Source organism: Rhipicephalus microplus, chromosome 4 (assembly GCF_043290135.1).
Source record: "Rhipicephalus microplus isolate Deutch F79 chromosome 4, USDA_Rmic, whole genome shotgun sequence".
Taxonomy (NCBI): domain Eukaryota; kingdom Metazoa; phylum Arthropoda; class Arachnida; order Ixodida; family Ixodidae; genus Rhipicephalus; species Rhipicephalus microplus.
In genome coordinates, this window is record NC_134703.1 from 2211344 (window position 1) to 2231247 (window position 19904).

Here is a 19904-nt window from a genome sequence, read left to right on the forward strand (position 1 = left end):
GCAAGTTAGACAGCTGTTGCGCAAGAAACGTAGTGTATATATTACCACGTCTCAATTTTTGATTCAAGCTGCGGGATCATCTGACAAAGACGTGTGCTCAGTATTGAGCGAACTTGGATTAACTGTCGTAATTCGAACCTCAGGCGTATTGACAAAAATAAAAAGAGAGAGGGAAAGAGAGAGAGACTATAATGTTCAATCGGCGAATTACAGTTTTGTGTTCACTGCATTCGAATCGCTGCGACCGCGTACTCAGTCATTCATAATGAACTTGACCTGGTATTTCCGAAACACAATGCTTTCGCATGGAACGCTCATTGGTTTTCTGTGAGAAACTACCACAATGCTTTCGTGGATTGGGAGTACCAAAAAACCAATCTCCTTACAGAGTATAAAATAACGCAATATAAAACATGATCAGGATAAACTAAAAAAATCACACGTTCATGTTGTCTTTTTTTTTCTTTCATTTTGTCAGTGTTTGCTTTCGCGCTGCTTCAAGCACTACGATGAGTTAAAACAAAGATGACACAACTAAACAAGAAAAATTTATTAATGAGCGGTAGATTGCTGGGCTGAGCCTTCACCTTGAAGCTAACAGAGAGACTGTGTCTTGTGGCAGCCTCCTTGGCCTGCTAGAATTGAGAATTTTCCACTGATTTGAACACATCCGGTGCTTTTGTACTAAGTCGTGTTCTCAACCGCATGGACTCAAATCGGCATTTTTTTTCAGGAATCTACTCGCCAATTCTTTCCCAAGTATGAAACTTTTTGTCTTTTTTACACAAAACAGGAAGAACTTATTCAGCGCTGAAGACTATTTGTGGAAGTATCGCGTATTTCAGATAACTGTCAGAGCATCCTGTGCTGCGTGAAATGTGTGGTGTAAATATTGTAGCGTTATCTTATGCAATAAAAACTGCAGGCATCATCAAATACAACCACCAGTGTTCAGCAATATGTGACCTACCTATCTCTACGTTGTTCAAAATGATTTTGGATATTTAAAAAAATCAGTGAATTGTAGTGGTACGCGTCTTCTCTGTCTTACATCTTCGTTTGTTTGGTAAAAGGCGTTTTACTTTTCTTAGCCACTGCTAACTGATGGTACATGTGTTAGTTAGCATCACCTATATTACAAGCCTCTTCTACACAGATACACGTTTTGTCGCCATTTTAAGCCGGTGACATTTTAGCTCCTTTGTGAGTAAGTGTCCATAAGTGTGTATCGCAAAGTTAAATACGGCTAAATACTATAGACCAAAAGAACGTGAGATTTTTCGCGACCATATAGAACTTTTCTTTTCGCCTGTGGTGCTTAGACCCCGGAATGCGTTCGCCATAAGTCAAAATTATTGGAGAAAAAAAGAAGCATGGCGGCGATGGATATCGGCCAGAAAGAATCGACCATTTACGTGGCCGGTCGTAACTCAAAGCCGTTACTATTTATTGCCCACCATTTTCGTCCCCTCTCTCGCCTTTCATCATGTCAGACTTACTTTCTTTTTCTCACTTTTATAGCAGCTGTTAACTCTCTATGCCACCATTTTCAATTTATTCCATCCTCATTGCTTACGTTTCACCCGGTGCCGCGACTAACAATTGACAAAGAAAAATACGTTTATTGGCAATTTTATCACCGCTAAATATGTTTATAACATGTTCTCTTATTACATACACGTTGGTGCGCTATATACCAATAGCTTCATGAATACTGAGGTAATGAACGTGACCCTCTTTTTGATCAATTATATTGCTCGTCTAGCGCTATTAAAGCTTGATCGGTTAAAGTGATCATACATATATGCAACAATATAGCATGCCACTTTATCTTGAACGTAAAGGTTATGCCGGCTCGCCGGCTTAACGAAGCAAAAAAAAAAGTCCTTCAATTTTGCCTGACAGACACATCGATAATTTTTATATATGTATGATGTATCCCCTGGTTAGTCTCATTTCATGCAGAACATTGCTCATATGGAGTAAATATATGCGAGGTGCTGTATTACGAAGCTCAGACGTATCATGTGCAAAATTGACCTGGTGGACTTGAATTAGTAAAATTTTCATTATGAAAAAAATAGGGGGGAGTCATGTTATCTTGATCACCATTCATTACTTTTCGTAGCAACCTGAAGAGTGAAAAGTTTACATAATACACTTGATTGGACATGATGCTCCTAATCATCCACACACTCGTGCACGCGTGGCATGACCGAGTTTTGCCCTTCAAGAGTTCAGAAAGCTATAGCACAGCCCGTTCGTATCACTAACTCAATCTCTATCTTGGGCTCGATCCTCGGTTGACGCCTCATTTTTGCCGCATTAGGCTGGCCCAGAATACGTGCACGTGAAAATACGGTTGTGGAGTGCTCCCTACACCATCATTCTTGCTTTGGCGAATGGTAGAAGAACCCACTACAAGTGCGTAAGGCAACATGCACCGTGCGCAGCCGAACACGTTATTTGTTGTTAATAATGCTGACAATCACGATAAGTAATCGCGCCTGAAAGCTTCGTATTGGGGGAGGGGGGCATAAGGCATAAAGAAGAAACTATAGTTCAGCAATTCACCTGCTCTGAAAGCCTGGTGCGATCCCACGCTTCGCAATATTACATACGTCAAGTTGACGTATCCCAATGCGTGCCACTTTAACAGTTTTTTTAAACAGTTTTAGGCTCTCGCATGATTTTATGGCAAAACAACGTCTTGCTACGCTGACGCCGTCGTCTCTGTTCTCACTCAAATGGTCCCATTTTATTGATGTTTAGTTTGCATCTATCTCAAATTTTTTGTTGACAACCTACAATTATAACGCCGAAATATGTGTGAAACGAGCTCTTTAATACTATCGCATTAGAAAGCATTTGTTAATTACACTTTATTTAAATGTATTGATGACTGTTACGCTCTTTATTGTGTATTTTCATTGCACGCACTTAAGTGAAGGTAAATCAGCTTATTCAGATTTGTTTTCGTTTGAGTACAAAGACAGTCGATAGCAGTATACCAGAGGGGTCAGGAAAATAACTTACTAGCCCAGATTTTTTTTTTACTATTTGTGAAATCGGACCTTTCGTATGATAAAGTTTCTAAGAAAAACAAGACCAAAGAGCTGAATTATGCTCCCAACATGTCGACGTCCGGACCTGTTCTGAAGATTTCACTTCCCACCCACATCTTTCTATCGCCAGGGGGTAACACGATTTCGGGTGAAAGAATCCGGATTCATGATGGAGATAGCCAAGAGTCGAGAGGGGGATAGGTTACACCGGAAATTAAATTTTCAGGGAAATACAGGTCAAGTTGCCCTCACAAAGTGCGTCGTCTATCAAAAACCAAAGCAGCAGCCCGACACGTGGTTCCTGAACCGCAGTAATGTATAGTTATCTGCAATCCACTCTTTGACCCGTTCGGTTTCAATGCTGAAAAGTGGCATTTAATAAAAATTATTTGTGTCTTATTCAGGCCATTTTGATGTTTCTTTTTTTCTAAATACTTAAACATGCGGATCGTTGTATCATTTAGCTTTATTTTGTGTGTTCACAGGGGCCTCTTTTATACCGATTACGTATGAGTTACTTTAATAATTCTTGATTGATTGATTGATATGTGGGGTTTAACGTCCCAAACTTTAATAATTCTGAAAAAGAAACAAGCTTGAGACAAGATGGTGGATCTTTTTTTTGTTTCATTTCGAAAGCAGTGGTTCCTGAGTGTTTAGGTTGCGTTTCTGGCGCTCTGCTGCCTCCTCCCCTTCAGGCTTACCTGACGAAAAATTGTTCATATGAAAGTACAAGTTGCTGCCCTTACGAAGAAAAATACAGTTGTCGAAACTTTGCTTCAGTGACACTCGCTATTGAACAATTTGTAGTCATTTTATTTGTAATTATATTTCTATTCTCAGAGAAGCCTGACGACTCGATAGTAAACAAATTTTTACCTGTATCCAAATGCATACCTGTATCCAAATGCGTTATTTCATAAATTGTTTTGGAAAGTCAAACGGCACGTGTGCAAATATAAACGAATACGGGCACATGCTCATTGAATTGTCTTTCTTGGTCGACCGATATAAGGGAAGCTTCCAATCTAAAGGGAGCATGGCCGTATTTGAGAGATAATTTGAAGCCCCATGCATTATTACCCTTGGCGAAGTTGAAGCAGAGTTCGCGTAGTAGAGCAACGTATTGGCCAGCATCTTTTGTGGGAAACATGTCGCACCTACAGGTGGCGTGACAGTCCACTGCACCATAACTGCTCCAGTGCACCACCAGGGCTACGAGTGGCGACTTTTGTCCTTTTCATTTTCGACTGGCGTGCCACAAATCATCGTCTTTCCGTCAACCACGTCCGCGTTGTTTGCTAGTGCGTGTGCGTGAAGGCGCGGGTTCTGATAAGATGGGTAGGCTTTAAAACAATTAACAGCCAATGAGCCTTTTGGGGCCTCAAACAAAGAGAAGTGATACATATAACGGAATCAATCATGTTTTCCATGTGATAGAAAGCGCGGACATGTGGCAGAGAATTTTTTAAGCTTAATTCGTGTGGACGGCCAGCGTAAAAAGCGTATAGGTTGTCACCATAGATGCCTGCATACATTCTTGCTTGTAACTTTGTCTCCACATTGTTTAGTAAATGATGAAATTTGCGTATAGCAAACGAAAGAAAGCCCGTTCCATTGCGCGTTAATAAAATTTATGGTCACCGAACTGCATGATCTGCGTTAATTAACACATGGCAGTTACGTGAAGCATTCTCTGCAGTAGTTTAGCTTCATTTATAGACACCGCTCGGGGTACATGAGTCCTTGAGATAATTTGTCACGTGCTAGATTTGCAGGTGATCGTCACGTAGCGCAACGAAGTAAGGTGGCGCGGCTTTGCACAAGTAGAAGAAAAAAAGCAATTTTCGTAGTCCACGATGCATTTTGCCTGAAATGCGGGTCTTTTTTTTTATGGTTGCTATTTACGAACTGAGCAGTCGGTGAACTGTGCCGCTAGACTAACTGCAATAAGGTGAAAAAACCGTAGCAGTGAACCAGGGAGAACTGCTAGATCTGTCGATGGGTCTCTACCAAGTGCTGACTCGAGATAACTCTGGCAACGGCCACTCGGTTTCATTAGCATTCTAAAGATATTACTCAACTTGTATGGAGAGTAAATGAAGAGAGAAGGCGCGACAGTGCATCAGCAACCACGTTATTAGAACCCTTACAATATTCAACACTGAAATTATAATACATGAGTTTGGCACACCAACGTGAAATGCGAATGGGGCGGCGGCCTTCGGATCCTGCAGAAAGAAGAGCAACTAGTGCTTGGTGATCTGTACGTAATGTGAAGTGCCGGCCCCACAAGTAAACATGCCATTTCTCACAGGCAAAAAGACAAGCGAGAGCTTCACGCTCTCCTACTGAATATCTGCGTTCAGCAGGGGTCAATGTACGAGATGCAAAAGCAATAGTGATCAGCTGATCATCTCTGAGTTGTTGAAACACTGCTCCCAGTAAACATCGGACGCATTCGTCGTGATGACGATGGGAAGCTTCTCATTGAAAATACTAACAGCTGGCTTTGAGGCCAGTATTGACTTAACTTGAATGAAGTTCTGCTCAGCTTCAGCTGACCAGTTAAAAGGCTGTGCTTGACGAAGTAGAGTACGCAGTGGTTCAACAACATCAGCATAGTGAGGAACAAACTTGGCATAATGACCAACAAGACCTAAAAAAGATTGCAAGGTTTTACATCAGTAGGCCGTGGGGCATTGACAATTGCCTGAACTTTAGATTCAACAGGTGTCAAGCCGCGGGAACTGACACTATGTCCTAGAAATTGTAACTCATTCACAGAAAAAATGCACTTGTTATTAAGTTTCATACCACATTCACTGATGCGGTTGAGAACAGTATGCAAGTTAGCATCATGCTCTTCGCGAGTACGTCCCCACACTAAAATGTCATCCAAGTAACAAAGGGCGCCATTACAACCCTTAAGAATAATTGACATCATTTTCTGAAATACTGCAGGGGCAGATGCAAGCCCGAAACACACGCGGCGAAACCGAAACAAGCCTTCGTGCGATACAAATGTGGTCAAGTCTCTACTGCACTCAGAAAGTTCCACTTGGTTATAAGCGGACGCGAGGTCCAGCTTGGAGAAACATACCACTCCGGAGAGCTGATGAAGCAGTTCTTCAATGTGAGGAAGTGGAAACCCGTCTACGATGATCGCCTTGTTCGGTTCTCGTAAGTCGACGCATAGTCGAAGGGATCCATCTTTTTTCATGACGACGACCAGTGGAGAAACCCAGTCGGAAGCAGAGACAGGCTCGATGATTCCGCTGGCTTGAAGGCGAGACAGTTCTGCAGAGACTTGCTCACGGAGAAGGGGAATGCGGCGCAGCTTGGCACGCACAGGGCACACACCTGGTCGACGCATCACTTTATGCACAAAACCGCGCTCACAACCCAGTTCACGGGTGAACAGGTGGTGGAATTCAGAAGGCGCGTTGGCCGGAAGATCATCTTGGACGTCGACTTGAGCACACGTCATAGACGCACCGTCGATGTTGATGAACAAAGCCCTGATGGCATCACGTCCCAAAAGCGAGCTGCCATTGGCAGTTACATAAAAAGTAATGGAAGAAGTGCGACTGCGATAGGAGACCTGAGCTGTAAAATGACCTAAATTATCAATCGTTTTCTTGGAATATGTTTGTAGAGCCACGTGTGAAGGCAAAAGCCGAATGATCGAAAAATGACTATGAAAGTCAGCGGCACTGATTAAAGAGACTGAGGCACCAGTGTCCACGAGAAATGACTAGGGCACATGGCCCACTGAAACTAAGATGCTGGGCACGGACGTAGTGTGGAGGCCATCCACATTTAAAACAGTAACCGTATTGGTTTGTGCAGTGCTCGAAGGAGCGGATGAAGAAACTGGTTCCGGAAGATTTGCTGGACGGGTATTGCACACGGACTGAAAATGTCCGATTTTTCCGCACGCAAGACAAGTGCGGTTTCTCGCGGAACACTGCGCAAGATTGGCTAAATGCCGAGCCGATCCACAACGAAAGCAATGCGCGGTTGCGCTTGGAGAAGAAAATTGCGAACGCGAATTAGGAGCTCGGTGCTGTTCCTGAAAACCCGAATTTGGCGGAATGGGGTCGCCATATTGTCGGCTTCCTCGCCCCCGTGACGGTGAGGGGCCGCCATGTTGGCCGCCGCGCCGAGACGAAGATGAAGGCCCGCCATGTTGACGCGTCCCGTGAAACGAAGAGCCGCCGCCTTGGCCCCCCGCAGCAGAAAGTTGCTGCACTGAATGCGGAGCGAATTGCTCCAACTGGGAGCGAATAAGCTCGTCCTCTCGCGCAATCGCGAGGACTTCGGATAATGAAATCGAGGAGCCTTTTTGAAGCATGCGGCAGCGGACGTCTTGCGAGGCTACCCCGGTGAAAAGCTGATGGCGGATCATATCGTCCTCGAGCGCACCGAAGCCGCACGACGTGGCGAGCATTCGAAGAGAAGTAATGAACTCGGCGACTGGCTCACCAGGCAATCGTCGCCTTTCTTGGAATTTCACGCGTGCGAGATAATCGCACGAAACATCTTTAAAATGCTCATCGAAAAGAGCAACAGCATCCTTGAAGGCATCGCCCGACGCTGGCGTCGGCGTCGCGTTGGTGGCTTCCAAAGTATAGAAGAGCTTTAACCCGGCAGGGCCCAACGCGTTGAGCAGCAGGGCCTTGCGACGCTCGGGCTTGCTGGCGTCCTCCCCGACCGCGTCTGCGTAAGCCTGAAACACCAATTTCCAGTCCGCCCACGGAAGTGGCGGGTCTCCGGGCGAATGAAGAAATGGGGGAGGTGGAATAGGAGACGCCATTTCAAGCAAGAAGAATGAAGAGGTGCAGACGAGAAGAAAATGACGCCAGTACACTGTTTGAAGACGAAGGCAGAGGCTGCGTAGCTGAATGAAGAAATGAAGCAACGCAGCACGCAGTAGCCACCTTGCTGGGAACAAAGAGCGTCTAGGGTTAGCACGAACACGGAGAACGAAACAGGTTCTTACAGGTCCTCGTCGGCATTGCTGTGTTGGGGGCTGGCTGGTCCCAACGAAGCAGAAGAAGAAGAAGACGGCCGACGGAGACGTACGCGGCCGGCGGGGACACCGACCAGCCCGAACGCGCGGGTTGGCGCCACGCGCCGAAAGAAAGCACAACAACCGCACTCCACGGCTACCTAACACACACTGCTTTATTTTACAGTCGCCTTGAAATCCCAGGTGCCAGAGCGGCGCCCCCTGGCATCCTCACATGTCAATTCGAAACCCGAACTGAAAACCCAAAACACAACAGTAAATATACAGGGAACTAGCCACATCACGTGCTTCATAAACGTGCCTGCGAGTTGACTTGCTTTACGCAGCACACACCAGTCCACGGAGATAAACTGAAGGACTTTTTTTATGGTGCGTAGTTGTCATAGTTATTGGCACAGTTTAAGCACAGCGATTCATACATGACATATCAAAGCACCGCTAACAATCTGAAACGGCCCCACTCATGGGTGGACTACTGCACGGAGCACGCCAATCGAATTCCTTCACTCCCGTACTGCAGTGTCGCCGGCTCATTAAACGGTGAAATAAAGTCCATTTGGTGCTGGAGAACCCCAGCTAGACACCCTCCCGTATGGCTGTCCACAGCAGTTGCTGGCCGCAACCACGCCGGTACTGGAAGACCGTGGCCGCCTGCCCGTTCGCAAACCTCCTGGACTGCCGAGAGCTGGACTGAGAGCTGGGAACTTTTAACGAGTCTTCTTCGAGTTTTGTTCACCAGTGAACTTGATATCTGGAGTTTAACGTCCCAAAACCACTATATGATTATGAGAGACGCCGTAGTGGAGGGCTCCGGAAATTTAGACCACCTGGGGTTCTTTAACGTGCACCCAAATCTGAGCACACGGGCCTACAACATTTCCGCCTCCATCGGAAATGCAGCCGCCGCAGCCGGGATTCGAACCCGCGCCCTGTGGGTCAGCAGCCGAGTACCTTAGCCACTAGACCACCGCGGCGGGGCACCAGTGAACTTTGCGCTACGTAAAGCCGGGCACTACCAGAGCATGTGAGCAAGTGTGCAATTTTCCACCACACAGCTATGGTGTCCTGGTTTTAGACATCCAGAAAAATTGCTGAACGTGCTACGTGACGTAAAAGGACCTGCCTGCAGCATTCGGAGAGCCGACGACTGTGGTTCAGTGAGATTTTAATGCTGGAGGTAGTAGACGTGTGGCCTTAGCTAGCGTCTGTGCCTTCATCACCTCCGAGAGGGCGTTGTACATGCCCAGGCTCATCATCTAGTCCGTGTCGGGGCTCATGGGGAGTTCTAGCAGCCTTCTGATACTTTTGGCATTACAGTCTTAAGTTTATCATCCTCGCGTTCAGACGAATTCAGAGATGATGCCACGTAATAATGTGGCTCATGAAAAACACAGGGTAGCGCCGAGGCAGATTGCTTTTAGCAGCCCGTCTTTGCAGTTTGAGACCCCTACTATCAGTCCAAGCATGTTCTGCGTCTTAAAAGAGATGCTTGCCAAAACCTGAGAGTTTCTGCCATTAGATTTAAAAGGAAGTCTAGCGCCCGAGTAGAAAGTACTCTGGGAATCGACTTCCCGTCCCTTGTGGTGAGCGCAGTCTTACCCGTTCAAGCGGTAAGTGGGGCCTCCTCCCGGGTCAAACTGGTCAGAGAAACAACTATGATTTGGAGGGGGAGAACCGAAGCACAATACCATCCAGAGAGTTTCTGTGATAGTCAGTGCTGTCTGGAGCGCTTTCTCCACCTCAGCATCCGAACCTTCCAAGCACCAGACCAGGATGTCTGCATATGGGCACGGTTGATATTGTCTATAGTGGAAAGGCGCTCCGATAGGCCTTTCATTGCTATGGTAAGCAATACTGGTGATATTACCACTCCCTGAGGCATGCCGCTCTCATCTAAGGTGGAGGCCTCCGATCATTATGGTGGCTTTGCGGCTCAGGGCACGTTTTTTTTTTGACACTATATTAGAAGACCACAATTATCATCGTAATCATCGTAAGGATTACTGCGCCCACTGCATGGCAGAGGTGTCTTTTAAGTTCTCCCAATTTAACCTAATCAGTGCTTGCTGAGCTACGTCATCACCGCAAACTTTTTGTTTATCTGATCTGTCTATCTAACTTTGTACCCCTCCTTCAAGGTTCGCCTTCTTTTGGAATCCAGTCAGTCACTCTTGACGACCAGCGATTATCTTGACTTCGTGCTACATGCTTAACCCATGCCAACTTTCCTTCTTGATTTCGATTAAGATGCGCATAATACCTCTTTGTATCTTGGCGTACTTTCTTGTTCCTGAAGATCACGCTTCATTTTTTTTTGCCTCTTGCATTATTCTCAATGTATCACAAACCTTTTGAGCAAGTCTCCAGGTATTTGAACTGTAGGTAAGTACGGATAAGATGCAGCTGTTGAGCATTTCTCTCGTAAGAAATTTTGGTCAACTACTATTCAAGATCTGCGAATGCCGGCCAAATAGGTTTGACCCTATTTTTATTCGTTCAAATATGGGTGGATAAACGAACATGACTAAGCTGAATAACTATAAAATTAGGCATATCTTATATAATTACCATCCAGAGAAACTGAGTTCATTTACTCTACATAGCATTCGAACTTCAGCAAAAGAAAGCATGTACAGAAAGGAATAAAACAAAGAAACAAGATGAACAAAAATCTCTTGACTCTTTGTAAACTTTTATTATCACTGGAAAAAAAAGGCGCCGAACTATAGACTTGCGTTTTAAATAAGTTCTCGCGTAAAACATTTCAGAACATAAATGCTCTTCGATTTCAAAAGTAGTCACGATGACAATTTAGTTTAGGGAGGGTGGAGTTTCTCAGCGTCTACCTAAATCTCAGTGGATTGGATTCCTTGCATTTTGTTCTCATTTAAATAAAACCAACACGGCTGGGACTGAACGCTCGACCGGCTAATCAAGAAGGCGAATTCATTTGAGAGTGTGGTTGAATCTGACATGGAAACTGGTAGCTATATCAGCGCTAAAACTTGTATGTGCCCCAAAATTGAAACATGGGCGCATTCCTTGTTGCCTAATAATTCACGCAGAAAAACGGCCCAGGCGAAGCGGAAAATAATTAGGGCCGGAAAGCTTTTCTCGCAAGCTTCTTAAAGAATGCGCACCACCCTGATGAGCTTCACAAAGGCGTCATGGTCATCTAGGAGGCATGTAGAAATCCTCCCGCCACGATATCCCGCATCTCAGATTCTAAAGGATGCACGTGCCACGACAGGTGCAAATGCAGCGTATGACCGTTGAGCAAACCATGGTGCCCACCACGGCATGGCCTCGATCATTTGAATTGCAAACCAAGTCAAAACGGGAGAAGTGGTGAAGGCGTGGCTTAAGTTTGCCTAAAGCTCTTCGGAAACTGATGCGATATTTTGGGGCAGCTCAGATGACGTCCTCGCGCAAAACCCACTCCTTGCGAAGGTCGCAGCAAACACAGGGCGAAAGATACAACGCATTGTGCGAATAATGATGAACGAAAAAGAAAATTGTAGGCAATGCTGTACAAAAAAAAAACACAAAAACGCTCTGCAGTTTTTAGCAGTTGGTCGAGATTTTCACGTCTTTTTTTATATTTCAAGCACCAAAATATTCTTCGGTGGTGAGGGGGTAAGGTTCGATCCCCCTCACCACCGTATGTGTTCGTATGGGTGTTTGTACGAGTGCACGTAATTTTACGAAAGCAAACATTTAAAAAAACGGGTGGGTCTGAAGTCCTGTCCATTCGTGCGTTTTTCCAGCCTTCTGTCTGTCCGTCCCTCATTTGTACTATAGTCGGCTGCTTCAACAATCACGTTATGGACCTTCTGACCTAGTTTCGCGTCATCATCAGCATTCACTTCGTGAATCGGCTGCCACTTTTTAAAGCCATTTGCGTGCTATGAAGGCTCTATGAACAGTATAGACGAACAGCTGATGGAGTCTCCAGGCGACGGCCGCAACGATAATTATGCTACCTTAAGAAGCTTCGCTCGTATAAAACAAAAAAACAATACAAATTTGAGATGTCTGATTGTAGATGACCAGAAAATAGTCGAAAGCTACGTTACAGGAAAAAATGTGGAGCCTTATATGGCGAGCTCTAAATTGATCTTTATCCTGAATGGATCTTAGGATGGACAATTCCACCTCAGAATGATGAGAAAACAAAGCTGACTACTTTGTTCACGACAAATTCAACAAGTAGTACAAAGGCAAAGCGTTTTTAATTGCTAAGCGCAAGATGAATTTTAGAGGGTGATCTTGCGACGAAGATGAGAGCCAGACAATCCACAACTGTGGTGATTTCGTTTCCTCGCGAAGAGTATATCCGGTAACAATTACTTTTTCTTTCTTTTTTCATACTTTTATGGATAATTGAACAGTGCAAGAATGCGAGTATTCCTTATTGTGTGTTGTATATCTGCATTTTCTTCTCTCTCTCTCTTTCTCTGCGTGCGTGTGACTACGTGCGTGCGTGTCTTTCTCTTCGATGGGCAACGTCACGTGCCTTTCAATTCATGCTTCCTCGGCTATCGTGGGCGCACCAACGAGACCGAGGGCACGTACTTTCCAACGCATGACGAAGCGAACCTGATATACCGAGTCAAAAAACAAGCAAAAATGAAAAAAAATACGGTATCGAACGAAGAGATCGGTGTCTGTCAAGAAAAGGCCTTCTGAGAACGCCGCAAGCACCGTTGACGCACGTTGACGAAAACGAACGTACACAGCTGCAGACAAGTCTAGGGTACGTGCTACGAGCGACAACAAAGACGATCGTGTTCCATACAGCGGCAGCCTGAATGAAAACGTGACGGGACGTTGACCCGACACTGCTCCCAGCGCCGTAGACCACCAGGCCTACAGCCTTTTCCGCTATTTCTTCGACCTGGCTCCCTCACCGATTATTTCGCTCGTGCCTTGACTTTTGTGGTATCGACGGGGAGGCGCGAACGCCGCAGCAATCGCTGCTGCCAGGCGCAGTCCGTCGAAAGAAAAAGAAAACCTCCGTGCCCCTTGGGATGTTACTCGTCCCTTGCTCTCGCGCACTTCCCAGAATGCGTACATGGCAGAGACGTGAAGCGAATCCCATGACGCAGGGCTGAACAGCTGGCTGCCTGCCTGCCGTAACAAAGGTATCACTACAACGGCGCCTCGGGCTGGAAAGAACAGTCTGAATAGCCAAATCGGCAATATATCTGCGGAATGAGTGCAAGACAGTTAGCGTTAGGTCGTAGTGAGCTTATTTCTGTTTCCGCCGGGATATTTTGGGTCAAGGACAAATGTTCGAAGTAAAAATTTAGCTAACTTTGTGGTTACATTGCAAAAACAGGTATTATGTGAAAAGAAAAGGTGTTTATACATAATAAATAAATAAGTAAATAAATAAAGCTCCAATATTTTATGTTTTAACATTCGGCATGCAACTGTTTCCCTATGAACAAAGACATTTTTAGTCTACTTCTTACAAAACGGCTTGAGCTATAGACGCTTTTGGTGCTTTTTTACTAGGTACGCTGGTGCTTATGTATGTTTTACCATGCGAGGGCATACATTTCAACCACGCGCATTCTTCGATTCAAGATACAACTGCACTTTATTCAGATGATGATGATGATGACAAACATTTATTTTTCGTAACAGTGTTCTTGAGTTTGTGAGCTCGGGGTCAGCCTAGGTGAGGGTCCCTTATTGCAGGAATCCTGTGGCCGCAGATTGAAAAGCATTTCCCTCAGGTTCCCTCATTGTATCAATGTTCTGAAGACTTTAGGGTTTGTTTGTCGGGAAGCATCTTTAGTGGCTCGACATATCACAAAGAAGGTGCATCAGTACACATCAATAATTTGTTTATGGAGCTGTCAGACTGCTGTCGTTAGCTACTTAACGCATCGCTGCTACCAAGTTATATAAAAGCGATGTACGTAGAAATATGCGAATGAGATAAGTTTCGGAGACATAACCTTACGACTGGTCTGAATGACTATGCTTAAGCTTGCTTCCCACTGGTAGGGCAGAGGAGAGGACCAGGAAACAAAGACCATTGCTAGATCTTTGGAGACACGTATAGATATGTGCCCGATATATTGAAAGCAGCTGCAAGTTATAAGGGTCACGACGTCCAACATCGAAGTGTGGCAGCTTGGGATAGTTGGTATGGCATGACGATAGTTATAGCGCGAGAACAAAACGACGACACAGAGACAAGAAGGACACGAAAGACACGAGCACTCGTGTCTTTCGTGTCCTTCTTGTCTCTGTGTCGTCGTTTTGTTCTCGCGCTTTAACTATCGTCATGCCAACATCGGTCAAGTTTTTTCTGATAAATTTTTAGACAGCACCATGGTTTGTGTGGCCATGTCTGTTTATTTGCGTCTATTTGTAATTCACCCATAAAGACTGTCAGCAACACTAGGTATGGTGCAATATTACTTCAGAAGCTTCATGACTGTCTGAGATCATTCTGTTTAGACTGCGCATAGTACGCGAACAGTTTAGCTTATTCAAAAGCTTACGCTAGCATTAGAGGTAAAGCTTGACTGTTCGATGCTGCATGTATTAATGCCGATGCTGTTCAACACAGATCATTTTATCGAAGACTAACGCTCTGTTCACAGCTGTCAGTGTGCTGTATATGATGCTGTATAAGTTATAAATGCCCGTGCACAGGTTCGCCTGTATATAGTTTCGCCTGAAAAACGCTGACTGCTGCCTTCATCAACGTCATGACCACTTGACTATATGAACGCACAGAAACTTTTTACCAGTGTCATCGGCCTCCAAGATGGTCACTAGAATTGTCACCACTACATGACTTTGTACAGAAAATAAAGTGCTTTGAGAAAAGCCACTTTATTTTTTCAGGTAAAACTTTAGTCATTTCGCAGATGTTGACAGATGTGTTGCTATAAGGGAACTAATACCTTTAAACAATCATCGCGATTTTTTAGTGTTGACTCAACAAAGGGGATTATTCTTACAACACATTATTATTATTATTATTATTATTATTATTATTATTATTATTATTATTATTATTATTATTATTATTATTATTATTATTACTCTTATTATTATTATTACAGGTAATTATGTGGTAATGAGTGTGGAAAGAGCGGTCACATCGAATCCAAAATGATGTGTTTTCGCAATACCATTCTCCTTTTTTTTTCTCTGAAAACAATAGAAGAAATTTCTCCGTTCTCCAAGAAAACCTTCACATTAGGAAAAAAATACAGAAACGCCCCTAGCAGTGGTCAACAGACGGCCGCTTCGAAAAGGGGCTTCTGTTTGCCGGACTTATCAAATTGAGGGAAGGAATTGAAAGTCCCGGAGGTGGCTTTCAACTGAGCTCACGCATGCACACCGGTAGCCGGACATCTTCCCTCCCCTCCTCCCATCAGTGGAAACTCTCTAAGCTCCCACGATGTGAATTTGACAGTTCCGATCCACTCAGCCAAGGTGCTGTTGCACCCCGTGCGTTCCACTATGGGGGAATGATATCGATCGTGACCTTTCCAAGGATCCGCGGGCCAGAGAATCGTGCCAACGAAGCACCGAAATGGAAGGGACTAAATGTGGGGCAATTGTGCCCCACTTTTTGAACGTGAAAGGTGAAGAAGGAAGAAGAGCATGGGCCAGCAATGGTAATTGTGGAAGGAGCTTAGCCTTTTCTTAGACTGGTTGCCCACCCTGCATGTTGGGAAGGTGGACAAATTAATTTAGAAACAACTGGATTAGAGAAGTGGAATGGCTTGAGGATGCAGTTGATTGATCCACGTAATCAATTGCTAAACGTAAATATGGGAAACAGGAGACCATGAAAGAGGATACACGAAAAAACTGGAAGTTCACAATCAGCTCGTTGAGCGAATCCTTCCTGTGGCCCTTATTACCTGATGCACGCTTGTAACCATCGCGTATGATGTAAAAGAAAGAAATTACACACAAAAAGAGAAAGAAACCACATACCATCCGTGTATACCATAACCTTCAGGTACACAATGGCATTTATATATGGCTCTAGAAATCACAGAAAACTAATAAGTGATAGCGATTCCAGAAATTTGTAGGTGTGAACATGCGTTATTTCGGCGAATGAATGCTTGCAGTTTGAGAACGCAAATGGCTTGCGTGCGCAGGCACGCTTGTTCGTGCCTAACTGGACGTCGCTGCCACTGGAACTTCATTTGTTGTACATTGCGGAGTGCTTCACAGCGAGTCTACATGTGCGAGTTGAACATAGTCAGAAGAGGTTAGTCGGGAAGAGAGAAAGGAGGGAATGAATGCCACGCTAATTCCCTCAAGTTGCTCACTCAGAGCACAAACGAGTGCGAATGCTCACGCGGGCGTTTCATTGCACGGTATTTAGGGAAAAGAATGCGGCGTCAGCGTGTGTTGGGTGAGTATGAGAGTGCGGTAATCTAACTACATGGCGTACCGGGCTCATAAGCGGCGCGTGCTTTGCCTTGTCCTTAGTCTAGAGAAAAAAAAAGAGCGTTTGTGTAGAGGCTTCCTTGATATTTAGTTTTTTGCTATAAATTCGCACTAGTTGCCTACTTTATAAAAAACGCGCAGATACCACGGCACCTCCAAACTTTCGGTGGTTTGCTGCTGTTAATTTATTTGTCAACAGTCGAAAAAAATACTTGGTTCATCCTGCCACTAAAGCAATGGGTATAACACAATAGTAAAGCGTCTTCTTACAGAAGTAAATTACTGCTTATGGTACATTGATATAGGAGCAATTACACAAAGTCTGTTGCTGTTTGACAGCTAACGCAACGTTTTTCGTAAGTGCATCCACATTGACGCTTACTGTATACATATCCATACCAACGGCTAACGTCCATGATTCATGAGTGAATAATCATTAAACATGCCCTTGCGGTTATGATCACCCGTGGTAGCTGTAGCCGGTAACAGTGTGTTAAGGCCTTGATGAAATTTCACTTGTCCTAAAGGAAACGCCGCGAATAAGACGGACGTGTAGGAACAATGTGCAGAAAGGCTGAGGGAAATAATCCATAGATTCCACGGTCCTCTCACCGTATAAGCTTTAAAAAGAGGACCGTGAGAGGACAGTGGTAGATATAAAAGGCGCGTTTTTAAAGAATCCTATAAAGTATGTGACCAGCAGCTGTTTTCGCCGACCTAGAGGTCGTGTGTTTGGCTCTAGTTGATAGAATTTTTTCCCTGCCTTCAGACTACTCTTAAACATAATTTTTTTGACGGAAGTACGTCTCTGGTGTTTTGGTGGGGCCCGGCAAAAAACACTTTCGTATTCGGAGCAAAGTGTAGGAATTAAAAAATTAGGCAACCCTAAAGCTCCACCTTTAGAAGTTCCACGTGATAGCGACATCCTGATTGCTAGTGCCTACTTCAAACACTTAGTGCATGCAGGCTTTTCGAATCTGATATGCGACCACTACGTGGACTTGAGAGAATAGGCGCAGTAGCGTGTGTGCCTTTTGTTGTGGAGTGCTGGCTTCCAACCACGGAGCTATTACGATAGTCATGCATTCTGACGCCGTTGGCAATGTACGCTTGTACCACGCATTATTACTGCTATATTTAATGTTTCATTGGGAAGCATGTATACAGGACGCGTGTGTTTGTGAAACATGAAAGTGACTTTCAAAGCATAGTTGTTTTACGGTTTTCAGAAGCTGAGGCGTGGGCATGTGGTAGAACATCCGCTTGCCGTGCAAATTGCTTGAGATCGATCCCCACTTGGACCCAAACAACCCTGGTTCGGTCCCCACTCTGCTCCAGGATTTTAATTACTCATTTTATTTGCATCGTTCTCAATATTTCGGTCATGCATAAGATGATAGTTTGTCGCTCACAACCAATGACGCCGACGTCGGAATTCCTGCGAAACGGGTTCTTTCACGCTATCGCGTTAAAAATAGCTGAGCGTACGAGGCTACTTGAAAGAAGAAAACTAAGAATTCTTATTACGAATTTTTCATTCAGATGTCGGTGTCTAAGCAGAAAGTGATATGCTCTGGATGCACTGTTTGTGTTACGCCTTCGTGCATACCTTGTCGACCTCGTGCCTTTCCGTCCAACATATTTTCTCATGTATTTCGCTACTCGCTTATGTTGAGAATTGGTTATAGTGACCGTCTGCTGACCCGAACGTGACCCGAACGTGACGAGCCGCGCCGGTCACCTTTCAAGGAGGCGAATGGCCAGAAAGCTAGAGACCTATTTATGGCGCATCGTGATTGCACGTTGAAGAAAAACAGAACGTAGTATTTGCACAGACCTCTGCAACAGCGTCTCTCTTAATCATATCGTTGATTTGGGACCTGAAACCCTAGGTTATTACTTTAATAATAATAATAATAATAATAATAATAATAATAATAATAATAATAATAATAATAATAATAATAATAATAATAATAATAATAATAATAATAATAATAATAATAATAATAATAATAATATTAATAATAATGTAATTTGAGGTTGGTATATTACATGTCTCCCTCTACGCAACCTCTGACGCTTAAATCTCTTCACTTTTGCACCACGTTTCCACAATCACCGGGGCTAATCTTTCACTTTTGCGAAACAGCTTCATATATGCTCGCACACTGCGCAACACTCGACTTTATTCTTACTTTAGGCGAGGCTAAGTTTGAATAAATTATATCAACGTTGGTGGTTATATTGCTTTGGTCGTCTAGGTGCACGTAATTGTCGGTATTTGTTGATGGTCGGTATTTGCTGTCAAGGGGTACAGGTGAGCCGCAGAAGCGCGACTAAAAGGTCACGTACTGGTACGTTGGCCTCCAACTTAATTCCCATACCGAGCACGAAAAGCGTTCTGCGACCCGGAAGGCTGCATTTTTTCTTTATCTTCGATTGCTTCTGGCGTTGGCGGAAGCATCCGCCGTCGTTTCTACGGCCACAGCCACTCACTCGGCCCCACTGGACCCACGGCAATCAGGTCCCAGCCGAGAAAATCACGGCACCTACTGTCTGTACCACAAAGGGCGCTGTGTCGCCGTGTTCCTTCGTGTTCGTCTTCTTAACAACTTTACCCTACTCCTCCACCCCCTTTTTTTTCTTCGGGCCGTCATCACCAGAACAGCACGGAGTGATGGCCGAGATATATATCAACGAAAAAAAAAGTTAAGGATGGTTTCAAGTTCACGAAATAATTTACCATTTTGCTTCCTTAACAGACAATACAGGGAAGGTTACCAGAATTGCAATGTACACGTGAAAAAACAAAAATGGGCGAACAGGTAACTTGCCGCCGGCAGGGACAGAAAGTGCGATCTTCATGCTACGTTTTAGATCAGGTGCTACATGACGCCAAAAGACGTAAAAAGAGTGTCCCACACTCGCCGTAATGGCTATTGTCGACGCTGACTCCCTCCCCCACGCTTAAATGTACATAAATGCCCTATAAAGTGTCCGCCAATAACCATGGTCGAAGCTTACTGGTAGAGAAACAGACACGTTATTTCAAAGTCGCAGATTCGGTCCCTGCCAGCGTCAAGTTATCATTTCCTCCAGTTTTCTTTTTTTACATAACAATTACTACTAGTAACATTTCCTTTGCTTTCATTGGCATCACTATCTGTTTTTGTTTTCAATAATATATTGTCTAACAAAACAGACAGCCCTTAAATTTACACGTATTTGAGATTACCCAGACGTATAGGCGTCTAGATAGATAGATAGATAGATAGATCGATAGATAGATAGATAGATAGATAGATAGATAGATAGATAGATAGATAGATAGATAGATAGATAGATAGATAGATAGATAC